This window comes from Rutilus rutilus (assembly GCF_951802725.1).
Source record: "Rutilus rutilus genome assembly, chromosome: 17".
Classification (NCBI taxonomy): Eukaryota; Metazoa; Chordata; class Actinopteri; order Cypriniformes; family Leuciscidae; genus Rutilus; species Rutilus rutilus.
The window spans coordinates 12,564,111-12,583,107 of NC_140230.1; the positions used below are offsets into that span (position 1 = coordinate 12,564,111).

Genomic DNA, 18,997 nt, shown 5'->3' on the forward strand with positions numbered 1-18,997 from the left:
CTGTGCAGAAAGGTAACTGGGCACACCTTTAGGGTTTTTCTTGGCCAATTCAATGTGGGCATGAAGTACATCATCATATCTTGCCACTAATCCTGTTATTTCTCAGAAAACACCTTTGTTTTTTGACGTTTCAGATTCCCTCGAAAAGGCAATCTCAATCTGGCCAGTGTTGATGCTATGTCTGCAAGCCTGAAGACTGCCTGGAATCTGTTCTGCCTTTCTTTTGTTTTAAGCTCAATTTGGTTTGCTCTCTGTACTGACAGCTGTGCATCAACTGGATCATTTATCAAGTACACAAGGGGCAACATTCTCATCTGAAAAATGAAGCCTACCCGGAAGTGCGAAAAACTGCAATACATCGAAAATCCGCTAGGGGAAGGTCCCAAAAGGGAGCAAATGTCCATAGCCCCCATGTTAAAATGTCCGTTTTCACAGCATAAATTCATGTTTTTACAGGTTGGTCCCATGGACTTTTATTGTATTTTTCGATAGGTTCCGAGTGCCTGACAACGGCGAGGGTAGTGAATTTTTTTCTAACTCGTTAGTTTAGATAGTATTTAGATATAAAATGTATGACAAATAAGGGCGTGGTTAACTTTGATTGACAGCTTGATTGACAGCTTAGGCTGCGCCAACTGGAGAATGACAACATAAGAAGTGCCATTTTTTAACACATTTGAAATATAATACTACTGTTTCTGTATCATGAAATGTAGTTTTAAGAGTTTTTCAGGCGAGAATGTAGTTGTTTAAAGCTCAAATCTGTGGTTTATTTAAAGATTTATGAAAATTTTATCCAGTTGTGAGATCCAGCGATGATGACCGGGCGCTCGGCGCATGTACCCCGCCTGCAACAGCTTTTCCTCGGCTAGTCGTTCGCCGCTGACCCTGGCGTCTCTGTAGTGGTTAAACATGAGATATAATTCGTCTTGTGTATATCTAACGGGCGATTTTTGGTTTTGTGAATCTATAACTTGTTCCCTGGCCAATCGTTTTGGCTGAGGGGAAGTTTCATAACTTTATAAGCTATTTAACTTTACCGTTGTATGGTTAGACTAGAGCGCTGACTTTGTATGTTTGACTGAATTGTTTGCTTTATTTGTATAGCTTCTTATACATTTTACTTATACTTTTATAATGGCTAATATTGATAAAACTGAAATTTAACAAAAAGAGACTGGGTTGAGTTTTGTCATTTTAAATTTTAATACAAGGAAGATGATCTATAATGTTGTTTACTGCAAAATCTGTTGTTTAGTACAAATGCACATATTGCCTGGACCATATTAAAATGTTTAATATTTTTATATTATATTTAAAACGAAAAGAGGCAGGTTTGTGTTTTATATTTAGTTTTTTTATAAATAGGCAAACGTTATGTGCAGTGAATATAATCAATACGCGTTGCCTGAACCACATTTGTGTGGCTATAATGTTTAAGATTTCTTTAAATGAAAACGAAAAGAGTTAGTATGGTGTTTTTATAACATATTTCGTTGCCTAAAATATACTCAAAGATGACCGGAGTAGCACAGTGAGCTGAGTGACGCGCGCTGCGTCAGAAGGTGGGCGGGGTTAGGATTTCCCAAGATGGCGCCGCCCATACCCCATATTCACATTTCTCCGTTATTAACGGATCAAACAGCGCTGACGTGGAAACCAGGAATAAACATTGTGCAATGAATGAACGAACTATCCAGTGTCCACAGATCAGCAACATTCACCATGGCTTTACTGTAGTAACACTAACTGCAACCATGCAAGTTTGGCATTTTCCACTAAGGCCCAGTATGCATCCACCTCCCTGCAACACTGACTTTCCTCAGCTGTAAACATTGCCTCGCATTTCCCACACAAGCACCTATGGAACAAAAAATGTTAGCAGGAATAAATATCTCTCTGTTTTCTAAATATCTCTCTGTCTCTCGATGAGAAACCGCTAAGTTATATCACGTAACGTTAGTCTGGGTGGATATTAATGAGCATGACAAACGCCTGATCAAAGCTTAGTTTCTGTTATTGTAAGTTCCAATATGTTCTGTCTAACATTGATCCTGGCCTGTCCCTGCTCTCTTGGCTGCCTAGCAGGCTCATAATTGTATGGCTGTGGTCCGTCAACAATTTCCTCAGCGTCCGAATTCCGAAATGTCATTGCAATCCATATTTCCCTGTTGTTTGAATCGACCGCTCTCCCTCGTGCTACGTCACGACTCTCGCCCGTCACGCCCATTTTCAGATGCGGAAGTAAAATTTTCTCACAAAAACGACTCCAGAAGCCACTGTAGCGTATTTATAATTTTTTTTTAAGAAAATCTAGTTCCTACATTATTTTTCTATACATTGACTTGTTGGGTCTTCTAACCTGCAAGTTGCTCTTTAAGTGTGTCTTTTGCTTTTCTCCACAGTTAAAATCTGTTGCTCACCTGCAGATGTCCGTCTTGATGTATAAGGTAAGTTACAGTGTTAATTTAATGAGAAATCGATTTTCTGTGATCTTATTGAAAACATACTGAAACTCTCAGAACTCGCAACTTCCTCCCCAGTCCAAAAAGACTATTAAAAACAAGAGGCTGGTCACATAGGATGCATTTACACCGCAGGTCTTCCTATTCCGATTTGTTGACTATATTTTTTTGACGACCAGCTTACATCTTCTTTTAAAAGTGACCCAAATCCAATGTCTGCATTTACAATATGCCTTGGTGAAACAACCAGAGGTAGATGTAACTAATGGTTGACCCACACCCATGTAACCCTTAACATACACTTAAATTGTAAGAATATCACTAACACTGATGAAAAAACAGTCTAATGTAAGGCTATTACATAGTTTTTGTTAATACAATAAAGTTAGTAAGTTGGTATGAACCACTACAATCATCAAAATAACACAAAATGAAAATAAAGTTGTATTTTGGGTAACACTTTTGGGTAATATCATGACTTACTGACAACGTAAGTATCGTGTTTCATGCTTGTATTTTCTAAAAGACTTTCTAGAAGTATGTTTTTTGTTGTTGTTGTTTATTCTTTGACTATGCACTCCGACACGACCCACCAGTTGAGAAACACTGACTTAGAAGAACTGAATATAAAATGCGTGGAAGCTCATCATATATATTCCTGGCTGTGTGTAGCACCTACCGCTCTGCATATCCTTCAGAAGGATCTTAAAGTTAGGGCTGAAGCTTATATTTAATATTGAATAATATTACAATGGCCATAAACTAAATTATGATTTTTGGGTGCAAGAAACATCTCAGGGGAAAAAATAAGATAAAATGACCTTTTAATATATATTTTTCAGATATATATATATATCAGAACATTAACTGTTCTCAATGGGGAAAACCAATATTACATTTCTTTTAAGTTGTTTCTGCTTAATAGGGAGTCTTAAGACTTAAATATAAAGAGACCTTTTCCAAAATAGATACACTACTGTATGATGAATTGCTTTTGCTTCTCAGGGCTTGAACACATTCATCAGTGATGTGTTCAGTGGAATAATAACAACCCCTGGACCCCATCAGTTGGCCTGCTTCAGAGATGATGTGGTCTTCCTCATCTACCTCTATCAGCGCAGGTGGGGAAAACATACAGTTGGTGCGTGTGGAATAGGATGAAGGAGTGAACAAGTCAATCCACAAAAAGCCCCTTGCAGAGTAATTTCTGTACAGTAATTCTAAGTAAAAATCTTAGTAATGTAGCTACAGTATCCACTTTTCCACTAACAAGTTATTTTTTCAGTAGCATTAATAAAACACATTCTCCTAAACAGATCTAGGAGAACTCTGAAACAGATATGTAATATCTGAATGGCGCTCCCCTATGCGCGACATAGCGTAGTTCTCCGAGTCAAGTTTTACCTAGTTTTTGTTTTGGTAGTGTCGTTACTGTCCTTTCATGTGCGAAAGTCCTTTCAAACTCTCATGTGTTAGAGCTCATGTTAAGCTGCTCCTTGCTCTCCCTTAAAATATATTTTTTTAAATAAAAGATGACTCTGATAAACGCACAAGAATTCCAATGTACCTGTACTGTAACGTACCTGTGCAAACGGCAATAAACTTTAAACTTTAAACTGTCCTCTATCTCTGAAGAATTAGGAAGATTCATTGTAGTTTGGATGGTTTAATCAAATGATTCACAGATTTCTTTTCTAGTCCCTGCTGCATTTTCCAGACTAATATTAAATATTTAGTTAAATGGTTCATCACTATGTTTTTTGCACGGCGTTATATAAATCACTTTTTGTATTTTACTACTTGTATTTAGGTTTTTAGGTTTCAGGTATATAGGTTGCAGATGAATACTTAAATACAGTTCACTGCCATTCAAAAGTTTGGCATCAGTAATTGTTTTTAAGAAATTAGCAATACTTAAGAAATTGTTGTGCAAGGACACATCAAAAGGCATTTATGATACAAATACATTTTATTTTAACAAATGCTGTAACTACATATTCATAAAAGAATACTGTTTGCACAAAAATATTAAAGGTGAACTAAGTAACTTTTTTACCTTAACCGAACAGCTTCGGAGTCATTGGAATAGTTATATGACTTTTTGGGGGGTTGAATGGTGGTCGTCAATTCACAAATTCACGTAACGAATTGCTTTACGGCACTGCACACATACACTATCTAAACATTTATATGCTAGCCTTCTGTGTATTATACATAACTCAGTGGACATGGCTCCGTGCGTTTGCCAGCTTCTTTGAAAACAAATGCACATGACCAGAGGGAAAAGATGGGAGGGGAGAGAGTCGCCAACGAGTTTTGACGACAGTGTTGTCAAATATCTATTCCGAAGCTGTAGGGGGAGCTCTATAGAGAAACCCACAAGCAAAAAGTGAGAAAACAGCGAAGAAATTGCCAAAAATGCTTAGCGCTGCTTTAAGCAACACTACTGTTTTCAAGATAATGAAAGAAATGTTCCCCATCTGTCTGGTGTCGAAGACGGACACTAGGGGGTCGTACTTGGGATCTCGACTCACTTTTCTGGCTAAAGAGAGAGTCACCTCAGCCACTCTCTGCGCTGGTCCTTCTGCAATGCACAAGGCCACGACGGCTAACACTGAGGGATATGACACTGAGGGGAACAACGGGAGCAATGACGGCTAACACTGAGGGATATATGAGGGCAACAACGGGAGCATTTCTGTCGGGTCAATCCCCACGGGCCTCCCATTCCTCATTTTGCATGTTGCTCCCGATGGAGTTCCCGGATGAGTTTGTTGTTGTGTCACATGGCGTGCCTGATTTCTCATTCAGGGTCCAGATGAGGATGAGCTGTCAATAGCAGCATCGGACATGAAAGACTCGGCTGGGCTCCCACCCTCCAGTGCGGTGGCCCAGTCTGAGTGTGACTCTGAGTTGGTGGCCATGCTTGCTCAGGCCGCTGAGAGCATTGGGCTAGAGTGGAATCCTCTGTCCTGTCCTATGCGCTATCGGTTGGATTGGTATCTAGGCTCGGAGCGCCACTCACAGCTGTGCCCCACCCCAGTATCTTTCTTTCCGGAAGTACATGAGGAGCACACAAAGCCACAGAAGGCACCTTTTACTGCCTGGTTCCACTTTACGAGCTCTTCCACCCTCACTACCCTCAACGGTGGGGCAGCCAAGGGGTATACAGAGGTTCCACAGGTGGAGCATGCAATTGCGATGCATTTATGCCTGCAAAATGCCACGAACTGGCATAATCGTACCAGATCTTTGACAGCGAAGGCTTGCGGGAATGCTTAGACAGGCCGCCTCCACCCTGCATGCCATGGCCATCTTGCAGGTCCATCAGGCTAAACCTCTAAAATAGCTCCACGTGGGGAGTTCTGAGCCGGGATTGATACAGAAACTACGCTTAGCGACTGAGCCCACTCGTCAGGCGACCTCCAAGAACATCAAGAAGGCTTTGAAGCGTCCCTGAGACGGGTGACCCAGGGATGGCAGGATCTGCTCTTTCCCAGGAGGTGGTAAATTCAATGCTCCTTCCCCAGTAGGACCTACCACAGGGACCTCTTTCAACTGGTGGGTAATTCCCGGGAGGTAAGTCAATGTGATTAACCTCCCTATGGCAGAATGTGGTGTCTGTAGTGTTCTATCTCTCATCTGGCAGGAAGAGCGCTTCCTCAGCACTCCGCTCTGAAAACAGCTGTGATTACTTTCCAATTTTTTTTTAAAAAAATAGAAGAACTGAAAAGTTCTTGGAAGTTCAGCTGGAGCAACCTATTCCAATTGTAAGTACTGTCCTTCGGTCCCAGAGTGGTACGAAGGACTACACGGCTTACGTGGAGTGTTAGGTAGGTTACAATGTTGCGAGTGCGGCTTGCCAACATCTGCATCGCCAGAGCCTCGTAACTCAGTTCAGCTGTTGTGACTCTTTCCATGGGGATCCCTAGTGTTAGGCTCAGACACTACATTGAAGTGATTGACAGATAGGGAACATCTCGGTTACTGTTTTAACCTCCGCTGATGGAGGGAACGAGACGTGGTGTCCCTCTTGCCACAGCATTGGACTACCCGCTGGATGGCCAGGACACAGTCTCGGCTCCTCAGCACAAACCTGAATGAGTGGATGCACGCCAGCTCCTTTTCAAACCGTATGTCCGGGGAAGTGGCGCATGTAAATTCCACTCGCCAATTCTCATTGACCTCTTCTGAAATATCAGAGGAATCCAAGTACGACCCCTAGTGTCAGTCTTCGACACCATGTCTCATTCCCTCCATCAGGGGACGGAGGTTTCAACACTAACAGAGACCTTTCTTGAACACCAAATCAGCATATTAGATGGATTTCTGAAGGATCATGTGACACTGAAGGCTGGAGTAATGGCTGCTGAAAATGTAATTTTTTAATTTAAATATAATAAAATAGTAAACAGATATATTTTATAATAGTAATAATATTTCACAACATTGACATTTTTACTGTATTTTTGATCAAATGAATGCGGCCCCCAAACTTTTGAATGGTAGTATCTATGTAAGCTTGAATATAGTTTACATTATCAGTAGCTTTTAACTTGATACAGTTACAAAATAGTTTTCCAGTCTTTATTGAGGATACAGTTATTAGCCATGGCTAACAAATGTTCATTTCACTGTCCTCAGGATTTATCCAGTGAGCAAGTCCAGGTCACGTGATTTCGGGGCGTCACACAGGAAGAAACCTAAAGGAAAGCTACATGAAGACTAAGCATCCTCGACGTTCTCTGACAGCTTGCGCTCTCCATGCATGCAATACAGGAGAAATGCTAGAGCACTGAAGAAGGGCATTACAGTCGTCAAAAGTTCTGTGTATTTTTGTAACGATCTTGCCTCCTGCTCTCTGCTGCGAAATCTACACCTACTTGAACAAGCCAGAACTGATGAGAATAGCAGAGCACACCTGCTTTAGACTAAATCAGTGTGTACTATTCACTCAGGCCGATCCATCCAACAATTAAAAAGTGATGTAAGCTCTAAAAGAAACTACAGCAACACCTCTCTTCTCTTCTCTCTTTGGCTCTCAACGAAGGCGGTCGCATTTTCTTACCCTCCTCTCCCTTATCTCCCCTGCTTTGCTCCTCTCGTCTCGTCTAGTCTACTGTCTTTGAGAGACTCTCTCCGCACTGCTCTCCAAACTAAGAAATTATGGATTTGATCAACTGGTCTCCCAACGCAATTGACACCATCTTCTCGACGAGAAGCTTGGGTTCGGGGGAACCTGACTGCCCTGCCGGAACGTTCGCAGCTGGCTACACGATGGACGCGTGGGAGAGGTGGCGGGTCGTGTGTCTGGCGGCTCTTTCCGTGGAGGACATTGAAGATATCTACCTATTCGGAACCATGATAACAGGTTTTCTGCTGTTTGGATTAGGCATTGCCCTGGTTTATCGAGGAATTAAGAAGACGGTGACAGCTGTCCAAAACCCCACAAGGCTGCCCGTCATGATTGAAGCAGGGGGCAGAGCTGTCAGCACTCAGACTGTGACTTTGGTGACTATGAACCAAAATATTGATAACATCTTGGAGAAGCTTACAGCTTTGCAAAGGCAAATGGATCGTTTCGGAGACCCAAATGGACCAGGAGCTATGTAAATTGGCGGCTACTCGTCCCAAGACCAAACAACCCCAATCTTATCTGTTTTCGGCCCCCCTCTACCAGCACTGGCCTTGGCCGAGGCTGCTGCTGCAACAACAACTCCCTCTGGAGAGAGCACTGCAGCGAGACGCTCTTGCGTTCCTTCCCCCATTCCCCACAGACACCTGCTGATTGTTGACTCTGTCTGGGACCTGATCAAGGTTGACTCCATGGCAACTGCTGTGTATCGCTATGACATCCTGCGGACTGAGGCACCTAGATTAGGATGTCAGGCGTAGCGACTCTCCAGGCCTACACATACACGAACTCTTACATATATACAGATATGCAATCACCACCCCAAACCCCAATCCCTCGCCTTCGACGCTTTGTACCACCAGTCTGGCAGGCGGGTCTGTGACCAGCGCCGAAAATGGCTGCAGGACCGGATGGCTGCTTGCCTGTGCTGGGTTACCTCCATCCCCCACTCCACTCCCCTGTTGCAAGTCTTGTGTGTTCATGTTGTGTACTGATTATGTGCTAATGTTGCTGAGGTGTTTTTTTCACTGTTCCCAAACTGTACTCCTTACAGGAGCATAGTCTGGGGGTTGCCTTTTTTTCTCCTCACCTCTCCTCATGTTATGCTGTATTGTTTCCTCAATGCTCTGTCTTCCGGTCCTGTCTACCCACTTGTCATATTGTATGTATGTTTGTATGGACAGGTTGATGGCTAATTTCGCTGGTACTTGTGACTAAGTGACAATAAAGGCTACTACTACTACTACTACCCACCTGGGCTTTTACGTCCTTTGAAAGAATGACTGCAATGGCAAAACCTGTGATTACTAAATCTACACAACTGTTTTTAAACTTCCAAAATAACACTCACTAGTTGTTTTGAACAGAAATGCACATTCTACAGATTTTGAAACGCATCGAGTTCGCCGCTTTGCATTTTTTGGTTTGTTTTGCATTTGAACTATAATTGTATACACAGAAGTTCCTTTATGACATGCTGTGCACTTCAACAGGAAATTAATATGTTGAAAATGTAATGACTTTTTCATTTTCTGAAATAGCAAGCTTCAGTACAGTATTTATTGCAAATGTTTAAAGAGTATCAGTCTGTCATGTGCATTATTTGGTCTTGTTTATTATGAAAGTATGAAGAGTTCAGATGCAAAAGCCTCTAAGTGCCATCTGAAATTTTCTTCAAGAATGATCATTTTTATAAAGCTTGTTCAGTAATTTCCCTTAAATGACAATTAATAGGTCATTTGCATTGCCATTTAAGTGAGATTATTGAATTTAAATATACGAGCTTGATCAAAATGATCATTCTTGAAGGAAATTTCAGATGGCACTGAGAGGCTTTTGCATCTGAACTCTTCGTATAATTTTACATGAAAAAAAAAAGTCAACTATACATCTGTTTGACTATATCTAGGTTTCAGTTGACTTTTAAAGAATGTTTTATTAAAGTTTGACAACAGAAGTATTTTCTTCTGGGGTTTTCATCTTGTTACCTTTAAACAAATCCTCCACACACACAAACAAAAAAAAGGAGATGATTTTATCAGTGTTTTGGTAGTTTCAACAATTAGTGGAAGCAGCCGGACCTGTTTAGTCTGAACTCGGAAGGGAGGGAACATAATAGGAATATTTAAACACCACTATATACAGACTCAAACTTTTTACCTAGCCTCATAATTATGATTGAATAAAAATTTTCACTGAAGTCAGTCTAGATTAGTCAGAATTTTCTTACACTATGCGTCTTAGTCGTAAAGCCAAGAAGGATATGACATCATCGGCGACAAAGCTACATACAAAATGCTCTGTTTGTAAAGTTCAAATCTAACAGTTGTCATGCAAGAATGCACATTGTGACACAAGGCCAAAAGTATGAGGGAATGCCAGCTGTGCTGGCGTGTGTCTTCTTTCACTTGTTCTTTCTAAAGGACCAGTGAAAGAATGTCTGGGTGGATCTTTGACGAGACAGTGAGTTTCAGTCAGAAGCAGAAACACCCAGTGAACTTCCCCACACATGCAGTCAGTGCTTCAGCAACATGGAGACTCTTTCTAGTCTGCTCTTTTTACTTCTAACTGTACACTCAGGTATGGCTTCTCGTTCACTTGCTTGAATTGCATTTTTGATTGTTAATGTTTTGTAATCCATTATGAAATCTTTAATATCCGTCTAATTTTGTGGTTGGATGGAAATTCAGTTGCTATTTCTAAACAGTGCTAAGAATTACTGTATGGTTAAAAAAAGGATTGATACAATTATTATATGCATGCTATCGCTCAAAAGTTTGGAGTCTGTAGAATTTTGTTCGTTGTTTTTAAAGAAATGTCTTATGTGTTCACTAAGGCTGCATTTAATTGATTACAAATACAGTAAAAAAAATATTGTGTACAGTATTACTATATAAATAATGCTATTATAACAGTAATAATGTTATAACTGTTTTCTATTTTAATATATTTTAAAGTTTGATTTATTCTTGTGATGGCAAAGCTGAATTTTCAGCATTCATTACTCCAGTCTTCAGTGTCACATGATCCTTCAGAAACAGAAAATGGAAACTATACTTTTTCAGGCTTCATTTAGTAATAGAAAGTTCAAAAGAACAGTATGTTTTTTAATCATCCTTGCTGAATGAAAGTATTAATGTCTTTCAATATATATATATATATATGAGTGATCCCAAACTTTTAAACGGTACTATATATTCAACTGGGTTATAGGCTACTTTCTAAGCTGGGGTTCTTTCCATGATTATGTAAGTGGTTAATATTTACCAAACCTGTAATGTGTATTGTGTAAACAACATTTTCCAGCCCTAACGGTTTCAAGGGTTTTAGAATACAGTGTTCTCTATTGTGAATTTCAGCTGTTAGATTGCGTAATAAAAAAAATAGTCAATATTGATAACATAAATTCATGCATTTCTTTAAAAGCAGGCTATTTTGCTCTTTTGCAGTAAGTGCGCTTAAGTGTTACGTGTGTGGCTCCGCAACATCAAATCAAGAATGTAACAAAAACTCTCAGGACTGCCAGGCTCCTCTGGACACCTGCATGACCACTGTAGGCACACTAGGTGAGCACATGCCCTCGACATTAAAGCACATCACTGTGGGGAAATGTAGAAATTCAGGAAGGAAAAATGATCTGATGATAAAAAACAAATTTTATAGTACAGTATACACAAATCATGTTTTGTTGTGTTTGAGGCCTCATAGAAGTTACTAATGTTGGTGTCACAGGGGTGTGTAGACTGACTTAAAGGGGTCATATAATGGTACATGCACTTTTACAAGTTGATTGTACTGAAATGTGTGTTGGCAGTGCCTGTACACAACCATCATAAAATGATAAAAAATCCATCCAGTGTTTTTTTTTTAAATCTTCTTATATGTTTTCCCCCATCTCAAATCAAGCCGTTCGACCGTGTGACGTGACACGGTCGGACGCCCCTCCCACGATTGTTGATTGACAGCAGCGTTTCAACACAGACCCGCCCCGTCAATCATAGTCCGCGCGGACCGGCGCGGTCATTGTTGATACGCTGGAGCACTGTCTATGAGCAGAATGGCGTCTAAGCGATTGTGGTGTTCTGTTCTTGGGTGCAATAAGGAACACAGCATCATTTTGATGTTCCTAAATCTGAACCGCTGAAGACGCAGTGGCTGAGTTTGTTTTCGAAGGGAATATTCCCCACGATCAACGTCAATGCTTTCATGTTTGCGCGAATCATTTCACACACCAGACTGCTTTACAAATGAGGGTCAGTAACGTTATAAAGCTGGTTTTGCTAAGAAGCTGCTCCTGAAAAAAGGATCGGTACCAAGTATTCGTGTTCCTGCTGCACCTCCAGAAGAAGAAGTGAGAGTGTAACGTTTTATTAACCTTTATATTCATATTTATATTAATCTTTGCAAATCGCTTGCATGCTTCACGATGAATGCGGCTGCTTACTCTCAGGGTACATTACGGCATGTTTTCTATGTACGACGTTCTCAATATAATTCATAATCCCACGTTTATAATGAACAACGCGTTATGGTTATTGTGTTATTAAAAACGGTGTATGCACAGAACAGAGGGGCGGGGTGAGCAAAGCTCATTATCATTTAAAGACACATGCACTTAAATGGCGTGCTGAAAACAGAGCTGTTTTTGACCAGGTAAAATTAGTGTTTTCTTACAATACTAATGAGAATTTTTAATTAAACTATATTACAAACTTTTAATTTAGACCCTAAAGAATCATATTAGCTTGTACAAAAATGGCATGACCCCTTTAAGAAGCAGGCAGATGATGACGTATACTTTAACAATACACAGATAATCAACATACAAGGCAAGAAAACACACCTTAACATAAACGTGACCAGACATGATACAAACCGAAGGAACTTCAATAGACGGAGATAATGAACTAAATGATCAGCAGCTGTGACGATTAGTGTCCATAGAAACTAATGATTGACGGGGACAATGTGTCTGAGAAAAACTAAGGGGCTGTTTACACCACACCGTTTTTTTTTTTTTTTTTTGGCCGTTAGGGTTAGAACGGGTAACTTCGAACTTTAAAACGGGTTTCAAAGTGCAAGTTTTTGAAAACGGTCTCGTGCGTATAGCTACGCAATACGAAGTGACCGTTCGAAAGGGAACGAAACAACATGCACATGTGTGCACAAGAATATCTATGGCAAGAGCTCCTATCAGTCACTGTAACACTTTATTTTACAGTGTCATTGTTACATTATGTTACATAGTTACTAAATAGCAATAGCTATAAATTAAGCAGAATCACATGCAACTAACCATAAACCAAACCTAATCCATAGTAAGTATAGGCTATGCAGCAACTTAATATTAGCTATAGCCTACTTAGGGGTCAGTGTGTGTCTGATGTGACCCTTCGCATAGAGTTGATCAGGTTGATCGTGGGCGTGGCCTGTGGAATGTTGGTCCTAAATGTAAAATAAAGTGTAACCGGCGGAATTCAAAGAAAAAAAAAAGAATGTAACCCTGCATTCTTTTCCTCATTCTTTTCTCTTCTCTTCTCTTTGCATTCGGCTGTTAAAGTATGAAAAAAAAAAAAGCTACTGTGCATTATTTGTGGTATGCGCTCTTCCGATTTTATTTACAATATCCCTTGAATAATTCACTGGAATGCACTAAGAATCTCTCGTTCCGTTTTTTTTATTTTTTATTTTCTTATTATTGTTCATAGAGCGAGCTTTTCACTGAATGTTTACAGTTTAAAGGAAGTTACTCACATAATTCAAAGAAGCTTCATATGGAGTATGGAAAAGGTGGATATATCCCAATATCATTGTAAAGATATATTCAAATGCTTAATTTTATGATCAAATTTTTTTTTTTTTTTTTTTTTTTTGCGGGAGCACAATGTAGTGCAATGATAACTGTACAAACAAACATTTTTATGGATGATCAAGTGATACAGTAAGCCTTGAAATATAACACACACACACACACATATATATAAATAAATCATTAAAGATTTCATAGTACCATGACCTGAAGTTTTAGAATTAGGCTATACTAAGAGGCTTGCTTAAAAAACATAAATGAGCTTCTAATACATTAATAATAGTTATAATAATAATTCGTTACATTTATATAGCGCTTTTTCTGAGACCTCAAAGCGCTTTACATAGAAGGGGGGATCTCCTCAACCACCATCAATGTGCAGCATCCACTTGATGGCAAGAACAGATTTCAAGAGGTCAGATGTTCTGATACACAAAAAGCTGGATGCATTAGTCATAAAAAACAAAAACAAAACACTATTCAACATGGTAGAGGGAAAACTAGATAAACTTTGAATTTGTCTTTTTAGGAAGTGTTACTGCCATTGTGAAGACATGCTCCTATTCAAAACTCTGCGCAAGTGCTGCTGCAACTGCCTCTGTGGACAGTAATGGAGATGGAGTCCAGGTGACGTGCTGTAACAGTTACCTGTGTAACTACAGTGGAGCTGCCAGCGTTAAACTGCACAGATGGCTGTTGGTCCTACCACTGCTCCTCATCACCCTCCTCTTCAGACAGAACACTTGAAATGTGAAACACTTTGGGTATTGACGGATTAAATCCCATCATGGACTAAAATGGTCATACTGAAAATCCAACCTGGTAACTACTGAGCTGAGCTATCTAGAAAACTTCATTTCCCCTGCTTCATTACTTGTTTGGTAACCTTTTTGTTGAAAACAAGGATGTCAGTCCATTAACCTATCATGTATTCCAGACATCTGATCATATTTAAGTAACTGTTTATGAAAACGTATGAAGGATTTTAAAGTTGGCAAGAGTTGCACAAATTATGGCCTGTGTAAACTATGTGTATAATGAAATGTTAACATAATTCAGGCCCTAGATGTATGGATATAGGTGTTTCAAACCCTTTTTTTACTTGAATGAAAAATTGCAGTTCTAATAAATGAAATAATAAAACATTCTAGTTGTTTTATATTAATCAATGATAACAAATTAACTTTCAAAAACGTTAATGATACACTATGGAACTGTAAATAAAACTCAATGCATTTTGCGAATAACCTTGTTTTGGTTTGTTATCCTACTGCTCATAAAATTTTCACTAGGGGTCACCGGATACAAAATTCACTTTTATATGTGTCTTTGCAGTGTGTGGACACAACCACAAATCGATTCTCTCCTTTTTTTTAATCTTCAAAAAGTCTAAAGACTCTCAATAATCAAGACGTTTGGTTTATCTGAGCAATATGATATCATATTGCCCATGCTCCGCCCATGGACTGTCTGGTATTAGCATATTTCCACCCTCAGCATTTGTATACTGTCCGCATAGGTCGCACTTTACATGTCTTGTGTCGACACCCCCCATGGAAGAGAGGGATGGGGTGAGCAGTTGCTCATTATCATTGGGTCGCTGTGAACAGAGCTGTTTTTGGGGAGGTAAAAAGGGTGTTGTTCTACACAACCATTGAGGAATTTTAACCAAACTATGTTACAAACTTTACATGAGGACCCAAAAGAATCAAACCAACTTGTGGAAAATGGGCATCCGATGACCCCTTTAAGACAAACAGATTAGCCAAAGTGTGTATTGTGATAGATTTTCCCCTAAACCTAACTACGTAATTGGGTCTCGTCTACAATTGACGTCCCCTTACGTCTGCAGTCGACGTTTAGTCTATACTCCAGCGAGTCTACAGTCGACTTCAGCTGAGTCTAATCCCATACCCTAGCGCGTCTACACATCGACGTCGGCTGGGTGCTAATACCTGTTCCCCTAACTAGCTTACTTCCTGCGCAGGAATACTCAACAAAAAGACTTCAGCAAATGTCCTCTAAATGCTGGATGATCTGTCCTCACGGCCGGAGGATCTCTCGAGCAGTTCTCAGAGAATCTCCCCCAAGAAGCAGCAAGGCCGGAGGATCTCGGACAAATTCCATTGAGAATCCCACCAGCTAAAAGAATACAACAGTTTTTATAGAATAAGGAGGTATGGCAAAAATGTCATGCTACATTACATAATTTCCTCACAATTTGATTAGTTCTTCATATGCAACCCCTCTGTTACCAGGTAGAACCAAACTGATTTTGGTTTCAAGTTAGACATCTGTCTAGTTTAATTTCCCATATTTGCTATTTATACACACACACACAACCAAAGTCAAAGGGGTATGGCAACACAAGTTTTTGCAAAAAGGGGAACATACATAAAAGCATATGAATATTGTTCCTGCAAGAAAAACAAATGTTAGTCATTAATTAAAAAATCTATCACAGTATCTGGAGGTGTGAGTAATGGGTGTGACAAAAGTTTGATTCGTGCACAAAGGTAGGGCGTGGAAAGAAAATTAATTGGACGCAAAAGCGGTCTGTCAGCGTGTAGGTATGGCAGGGTGAAGGTTAGTTTATTTTGTAGAAATTAATTCACCTCTCGGCATACCCATTACTCCAACCTGCAGCGATCCCTGTCTCAGTTATGGATGATCTCAAACTGACTAGCTGAAGACGTTACTTTAGCTGATCAACAGATTATAAAATGGCCCTTCAGATAATGCTTTACAATGAACTCTGTTAAAGAGATACTATGGAAATTTAACTGTTCAATACAATACCTTACACACTGGTTTAGTACTAAAAAATGACATCGGTGCGTCACTTTTACAACATTTCAAATCCCTTTCTTGCCATCTTCTAAAAGTCAAGCCAATGTTGATTCTGGTTCCCTTTCATAGGTTCGAATCTGTGGCGTTCTCTTTTTGCAAGCAGACTCTCTGCATTTTTTCAAACTGGTGATTCCCCAGAGGTTCCATATTTATCTGCTCCATGTCAACCTTTCTTACTCGTAACAACTAACTTATGCCAGTCTCCCACACCACACACGTGTCAAAGTAGCCGGAACAAGTCCTCTCTATTTACGGATAGGACGAGACCGGACGAGTGACGCATGTACGCGATTTCCCGCGAAAACCATCCCGCTAGGTCTAAAATATAAACACTTATAATAGGCTTACCATAGTGAATCAGGGCAAGTCAAAAACAAGTTTAGGAAGAAGCAGTGATGTATTGACTCATTTAAATGTTAATTTTGAAGAAAAGAAAAAAAGCTGTAGTGTACATTTAACTTAAACAAGCTCAACAACCTTTTCATTATGAAGCAAAGAAACAGCATAAATTAAAGCTGCAACCAGCGATGAAAACGGCCCTCGGACCTGTGCCACCGCCACCCAGCGGCTTTAGGAAAACAGAGCACGGTGGGCAGTATGTAGATATAGGAGGACTATGTCAAAGTCATTTATATTTGCCACACTTCCTGCTAAAGGTGGCGCTATTACTATAACTGAATATTGGCATGTAGATGTCTTCAGGAAAGGATTCTTTTCAAACATGTAAAGTTTGGGGCAGATTGGACATTGTATGCCTGAGTTACAACAACTTCCTGTTTCGTGGCGTTAATTGCATAAATTAGCTCTTAGCCAAGTGTTGCATGATTTAACATGTTTCTATCATGTTTGGTACTTCATGGCATATTTAAATATGTTTCTGGGAGTGAATTACAGTGTAAAGGCCAATTTATACTTCTGCGTCGAGTGTACGCCGTAGTGTACGTCGTAGGCTACGCACGTAGGTGATGCCGTCGTGAGCATTTATACTTCTGCGTTATGTCTATGCCGAGACGCTAGTTGGCGGGGGCGGGTTTTAATTTTCCACTGTGTTTAGATTCCTCGCGGCTGTTTTGAGTTTAGGCTACTAGCGTCTGAAAGAGAGTGGATCATGTAGGAGTTGGAGCTTATCGAGGTGGAAAAACAGTTTTAGTGAAATTACTAAAACTAAAAGGCAGAAACGAGAGAAGGCGTCGGAGGAGATGGTACGTGCGACCTGTGAACCTGTTGAAGGTTGAACCGAATTTAAAAATGACGGGCGGTGCAGAAGAACACGCCAGAAATGTGTAGGAGGAAATGCGATGCTACCAAGCCGACCAATCACAGATCTTGCGGTCCGCGTCGTCGCGACGCGTAGTTACATTTTTGAGGAGGTGCGCGTCAGGGTACGGCGAAGGGTACGACGTATGATACGCGTCTATGCGTATGCTACGCCGTACCTACTACGCGCACCCGACGCAGAAGTATAAATTGGCCTTAAAGCATGCCATTTCCTGTTGCCAACACGTGGCACTATGACTAGCTGAATATTGTCATGTAGATGCATTCGGGACAGGACTCTTATCAAATATGTGAAGTTTGGGACAGATCGGACACCGTAAGCCTGAGTTACAACAGCTTTCTCTTTCATGGCGAAAAATCTGAATTTGTCAGGCCGCCAAGGAAAACTCATTTGTCAGGTTGCCCTTCAGCGAAAACTCAAGATCTTCACAATTTACCACCGCTAAGGCCTTAAGATTAGACTGACCATATATGATGTTGATCTGGTTAAATCTCTATAAGGTGTTAATCAGTATAAAACGTGTCATTTCCTGTTGTCTTCAGGTCAGGACTTTAATAAAACATGTGAAGTTTGGGGCAGATCGGACACTGTATGTCCGAGTTACAGCTTCCTGTTTCATAGCGAAACATCAAATTTCTGACGCGTGTGCAAAGTTTCGTGATTGGGCAATGTGTAAATATAGGAGGACTATGTTAAAGCGATTATGCATTTGCCACACTTCCTGCTACCAGTAGGTGGCGCAATTACTATAAATATGAGCATGGTCATGTGTTCAGGACAGGACTCTTATCAAACATGTGAAGTTTAGGGCAGATTGGACATTGTATGCCTGAGTTACTGCAGGCTGTTTGTGGTTGCCTAGCAACATCGGAACTGCAAGCAACATTAATATAGAACTTATCTGATGATGGATGATGCGTACATTACCCAAAGGCTGAAATTGGGTGTGCACATCTACATTCGTCAAGCCGCCGAGGACACACCCTTTGACGAAAACTCAAGATCATCGCAATTTAACGTCGCAAAGGCCTTAAGATTACACACACCAAATTTGAAGAGGATCAGATCAAAACTGTAGGAGTTTGTTAAAGTACGAGGCGTTAAAAATGACAAAAACTGCACAAAAATCGGAGAGGAAATTCAAAATGGCAGACTTCCTGTTGTGTTTAGGGCTATGCTCCAAGAGACTTTTTAGTAGGTATTGGGTCATTACATGTATGTACCAAATTTCGTCCACGTACGTGAAACGTTGCGCCAGCGGCAATTCGAAATATTGTAGGGGGCGCTATTGAGCCATTTTGCCCCACCCAATTCTGAAACCCATTTCATGCGTACATTTTCACCACTTCTGACACATGTGCAAAGTTTTGTGAGTTTGAGCATGTTTAGGCCCTCAAAAAAGCAATTCACTTTGGAGAAGCAGCGGAAGAATAATAAACGGCGCAATTCCAATAGGGTCC

At 40.3% G+C, this 18,997-nt stretch overlaps 1 long non-coding RNA gene across 1 annotated transcript; it reads left to right on the forward strand.

The window, feature by feature from the left end:
* The first annotated feature begins 2,350 nt into the window (after positions 1–2,350).
* On the forward strand, positions 2,351–7,365 carry LOC311307015. Its single transcript, XR_014630257.1, has 3 exons — positions 2,351–2,450; positions 3,471–3,586; positions 7,110–7,365. It is a non-coding gene; the product is annotated as an uncharacterized lncRNA (long non-coding RNA).
* The last annotated feature ends 11,632 nt before the right edge of the window (positions 7,366–18,997 follow it).